The sequence below is a fragment of the Podarcis erhardii genome (genome assembly GCF_964252035.2).
Source record: "Podarcis erhardii genome assembly, chromosome: 7".
Lineage (NCBI taxonomy): Eukaryota > Metazoa > Chordata > Lepidosauria > Squamata > Lacertidae > Podarcis > Podarcis erhardii.
Window position 1 is genome coordinate 10405275 of NC_138511.1, and position 6000 is coordinate 10411274.

Here is a 6000-nt window from a genome sequence, read left to right on the forward strand (position 1 = left end):
GTTGCATTAAATTTATTGCGCTTTCCACCTCCTGTCTTGTGATTAAACCATTTAGTAGGATCCTTTTACCTTTGGGAATCTTCTGCAAACCATTAGTTCTGATAAATTGCTCAATTTTAGCTTTATCTTCTTTACCCTTTTTATACAGTTCTGAAAGCATCTTCTTATGTCCACAGGGTTCTCTACAGACTTTCCTTCTGATACAATATTTGTAATAGTACTTGTAAAATTGCCTGCAACTTTATTGATTACAGGTGATGAGCAGTATTGGCTTAGGCATTGGTCCTATCTGAGTATCCAGCTTCAGCCTGCTTGCTTGAAGATCCGGAAGGGTTAACACCAGCAGGGGGAGCCCTGCTGATGCACATCAACTAGGGACTCCCCCGGGGTCACCGCTCGGGGGCGTGCCTTGGGCCCTGGCCTCCATAGGCTTTGGATGGGGCCACCCCCCCAAATCCTTTACCGGACTAGCCTTCAATATCCGGGGGAGGTGATGGCGCTCCCCCCATACATCTACATAATAATACACATACCAGTGCCTAACCACCACTCGAGCAAAGCTCACCGCCAATACCCTCAGACCTGCAACCAATCCCTAATCCCCGCAGATCTGTCAGCCAACCAAACATCGTTTCCCGCATTGGAAAGATGCACGCCATGGTAGAGGGTCACCTTGCTGAACTGGATGTTGGGCTGGTCAATGTCCCGCCCCCCCCCCAGTGCTGCCACTCTTCGAGCCACTGAGTGTTCCAGGATCTTTCTGGATTTGTTTATAGCAATAGGACATTGGCAGTCCCTCCAAGTGCGCCTTTCCAACAGCGGTGACCAAATTATGACTAAATTTGGGAAATAAATCCTCAGATCATCAAAATCATTGAAAATGTTCCACATTAAGTCCACGCCCTTCCGGTAGGCCAAATCTAACTAGCCTGGGCCAGTTTCAAATGGCATCCATCTGTTCCAACTGGCCTGGACCTGCTTGAAGCTGTCTGGAACTGTTCAAACTTGCTTGGGCCTGTTCAAACCAGCCTAGACCTCAGACTGGTTGAAACAAGTCTAGGCTAGTTTGAACCAGTGCCGGTTAAAACCGGTCTTGGCCCGTTTGAACCTATCTAAGCCAGTTTGTGCCGGTCCATGCTGGTTTGAACTGGTCTTGGCTGTTTTGTACCGTTCTAGGCCAGTTTGAACAGGCCAGTTCCAACCCACTTGGAACTGCTCAAACTGGCTTGGGCTGTTTCAAACTGGCCTAGACCTATTCAAACCAGCCAAGACTGGTTCAAACTGGCTTGTACCGGCTCAAACCGGCCTAGACCGGTTCCAACTGGCTTGGACCTGTTTCAACCGACCTGGACCGGATTGTGAGAACGGATTGTGAGCTGAATTGGCCAAGCCAGGTTGTTTGGCGAGTTTCCACCTCCCACTTATCCGACTATCCGGCTTCAGCCTGCTTGCTTGAAAATCCGAAAGGGTTAACACCAGCAGGGGGAGCCCTGCTGATGCACATCAACTAGGCACTCCCGCAGGGTCACTGCTCGGGGGCGTGCCTTAGGCACTAGCCTCCATAGGCTTCAGATAGGGCCATGCCCCTGGAATCCTTTATCAGACTACCCTTCAATATCCGGGGGAGCAAAGCTCGCCGCCAGTACCCTCAGACCTGCAACCAATCCCTAATCCCTGCAGATCTGTCAACCAACCAAACATCGTTTCCCGCATTGGAAGGATGCACGCCATCCTCGTGGTAGAGGGTCACCTTGCTGCCTAGTAACAGGTCTGGGCTGGTTTGAACCGGTCCAAGTCGGTTGAAACAGGTCCAAGCCGGTTAAAACCAGTCTTGGCCCGTTTGAACCTGTCTAAGCCAGTTTGTGCTGGTCCAAGCTGGTTTGAACCGGTCTTGGCTAGTTTGTACCAGTCTAGGCCCGTTTGAACAGGTCTAGGCCAGTTCCAACCCACTTAGAACTGCTCAAACTGGCTTGGGCCATTTCAAACTGGCCTAGACCTATTCAAACCAGCCAAGACCGGTTCAAACTGGCTTGTACCAGCACAAACCGGCTTAGACCTGTTCAAAGTGGCCTAAACCAACCGACTTGGACCTGTTTCAACCGATCTGGACCGGTTCAAACCAGCCTAGACCTATTCCAAGCAGTCTGAGCCAGTTCCAACGAGTCTGGGGTATTTCAAACTGGTGTGGGCAAGTTGGAACCTGCCTGGACTTTCCCCAATTGGTTTCAGCTGGTTCAAACCGGCTTGGATCTGTTCCACCCATTCAAACCAGTCTTGGGAACTTGGAATCCGCCTGGACTTTTTCAAACTGCTTTGGGCTGGTTCCCACTGGCTTGGACTGGAACCAACCAGTATGAATGGGTCCCAGTGTTACGATATGAGAGCAACGCAGCTGCAAACTTGCAGCTTGGTGAAAACATCACATGATGTGGCTAGCTGTGGGAAAGAATCTTCCCGGAAGTTCACAGGCTTCACAAAGATTTGTGCAGTGTGTAACATGAGACCTTCCTGTTGCGTATGTGAAGGACGTCTTTGTCACTTGCTTGCTGAACTCTGAACTCTAATTTTGTTTTTAACTCATTTTTATAATGTTTTATAATGTTGTATTGTTTTAGTGTTGTTAGCCGCCCTGAGCCCGGCTTCGGCTGGGGAGGGCGGGATATAAATAAAATTTATTATTATTATTATTATTATTCGGACATGTTTTCTGTAGTGCTGCAAAGTCAGAAATAAAGAGATGTAAATAGACTTTCTGACTATCTCCTTTCCCTGCTAGGGAAGCAAGGAGGGAGGGGGTGTCCTTTTTCCACGCTGGGAAATGTCGCCTATCAAGATCTTCCTTGACTGCGGGGATGCCAGCCAGGGCAGATCACCAGTAAACAAGTTCCGGGAACCGACGAGGGGGGCCAGCCTCTCTCAAGGGGGCTTGTTTTCCAACATGTGGTAGCAGAGGATGGTCGATGGATCGTAAACATCCTCTGCAAAGAATGTGGTAGCACGCGGATGGTGGCTACAAAGCAACGACTAAGGACGGCTGGTGGAAACGTGTTTTGATGATTTACAATGTTCCACGGACCCCTGACGGTTGCTGTTTGATGGCTGGATGGTGTACGCGGATTAAAAATTCTCCAGTTCACTCAAAAGGGATGCTGTTTTTGGATTAAAACGGAGCCAGAGAAAGCCACATACCAAGCATTCCAGGGGAGAGCTGATAACTGCCGTTGCCTAGCGACGACGTGAGTACTTTCTGGGGCTGATTTATGAGCTCGTTAGCTTCAAAGGCAAAGGGAAACAAGCCGGAGCAGTAAAATTAGCTCAGAGGCTGCAAAGAACTGTTGGAAGAGACTTTCCAAGCTGAGCTAGCTGCCAGATGCTTGCAGTTTGAAAACAGCTTATAGACTTTTGGATTTTCCAGCTCGTAGCTGAAAGCTGAAGCTTGGAATTAAGATGGCTCTGTTCTCTCAGAAACTGAGTGGGCAAAACTGGGAAGAATGGTGTTTTGCAATGGAATACCTGCTGGTGGGAGAGCAGCTTTGGCACTTAGTGCAACCCCCACAGCCTGTTGCTGTGCAAGCACAGGGGAAGAAGGCTGCAGTTCAAAGTGAGCTGGAGGAGCGTATGATCAGAATTCTGACTGAAAGTGTGGAAGCTTATCTTGTGCCAGTCCTACAGGGTGCCAAAGAACCAAGGGTTGCTTGGGAATCCCTCCGGAAAGCTTGTGAACCTGGAGTGGGAAGCAAGGGCCGAGAGTTGGTTGCACCAGAGGGGGAGAGCCAAGATGGCGCTGGCCAGATTCTTGAGAGCTCATCAAAAGCTGGGAGGAGCTTTGAGCCCCCAAGAGGGAGTGAAGGGACTGTTGCTGCTGTTGCTGTTGCTGTTCCTGTTCTTGCTGCAATAGCTGTTGCTGATGGGGGGAGTGAAGCTCAGAAATCAAGCACCCCCACTACTTTTGCTACAGAGCAGCAAGCTGTAGCTCTGAACGCTGTTCATTGTTACAATTGTGACCAGACTGGGCATATTTGGAGGAACTGTAAGAAGCCATGTCAACAGAAAGGAGCTAGAGGGAGCTCTGCAAAGCCTGAGGCTTCAGGCAAAGGTCAAGCCGAGTCCCAGGCAGAACCAGCTAAGGCTTTGCTGTCGACAAAAGCCGCATTTTCGGTGGAAAACGCATTTGTTTTGGACACGGGAGCGACCCAGCACATGGCATTGCGCCGGGAATTGTTTTCTACGTTTGAGAAGCAATGCTTCACTGTGAAACAGGCCAATGGCCAGGAGATGGAAGCGACAGGGATCGGGACTGTATATTTGGAAAGCCTAAACTTGACTATAAACAATGTGTATTTTGTTCCTGATTTAAAGTTCAATATGTTGAGTGTATCTCAGATGACAAAGAAAGGACTGTTGTCCTATGATAAGCAGAGTTGCAAAATCTTTAAAGATGGAGAACTGTATCTTTCTGCCAGAGAGAAAGACGGACTGTATCTCTTAACTTTTGATAAGAATGATTACAAAAGTTGTACTGCATGTGAGTCTAAAATGCTTTCTCTTGTAGGTATATCGGACGGAGCCATGGATAAAAAGGCACCTAAGATTACCAGTGTTTTTCAGTGAGTGTATGCTGATGTAATTGGTCCTCTAGCACCATCTAGAGGCAATGCAAAATACTACCTTGTATTGGTTGATCACTATTCTCAATATGTATGGCTATATATATTGGAATCACCCAGAGAAACCTTAGCAAGGTTTAAGGATTTTTGTGATAAGGTTAAGAATGTTCATGATGCTAATATTGATTATCTTTTCACAGATGAGAAGCCAATTTTTCTTTCACAGGATTTTCAGGATTTCCTCAAAAGACAAGGGATAGAGCATAAGATTGCTGTCTCAGGAGCTGCATGGAACAAAAGTGTGTGTGTAAAGGTGAACAAAGAGTTGAAAAATGGCACGGATGCACAATTGCTGAGTTCACATTTGCCACGTGAGTATTGGGCTGAATCTTTATTGGCATTTTGTTATACTTGGGTGAGAAAGGTTTCAAAAGGTATGGAAAGTTCTCCTTTTGAGAGGCTATTCCACAGGAAACCTTCTGTAACGCATTTTAAGGTTTTTGGATCTCACATCCAGACAGAAACTCCAGATGGGATAAAGAATGCTAGAGGCATTTTTTGTGGGTTATGAAAAGGGTCTCTACAGAGTAATTTTGTCTGAATCTGGTCAGGTGATTCTCACAAAGTTTCTAGAGAGCACTCCAAGACAGGAGACAGAGGTTTTTCACACATTTCCCACTGATGACAATTCAGATGATGATTATGATGATTATGATTATTCTGGTACTGAGAGTGACACAGAAAGCTCAGGAAGTTCTGTTGACACAGTCATTGAGAGAGGTTCACACACAACGGCTAGACCTTCACAGGTTAAGGTTGAACCACTGTTTACTGTTGGAACTGGTTCTCCAAAAGGTTCTGAAGATGAACCAGTCAGCAGAGAGGATCAGCACCTCATTCGCAGGTCTGAGAGAATCACAAAGGGCGTACCACCCAAGAGGTATTCTCAAGAGTTTGCTAATTCAGCTGTTGCATGTGTTACTATTGTTGACAACTCAAGCCTGGTAATAATAATAATAATAATAATAATAATAATAATAATAATAAAGTGTGTCTAAGTCAGAGACAAAGACACGACAGGGAGTTGCTAAGCGTAACACTACCTTCCCTAGCCAAGGTAATGCAGATGCACTCATTCCTTGGAAAACAGACAACCAGAGAGTTACATTGGTGAAAACAGTGGCGGGTAGTTCCAATGGTGGAACTGAAACAACAGGGGATTGTTACGTGTATAACAACTGTTTGTTTTCTTCTCTGGATCAAGCTTTGTTTGCAGCTAACGTTGATTCATATGGGAGAGGATGTTACGATATGAGAGCAATGCAGCTGCAAACTTGCAGCTTGGTGAAAACATCACATGATGTGGCTAGCTGTGGGAAAGAATCTTCCCGGA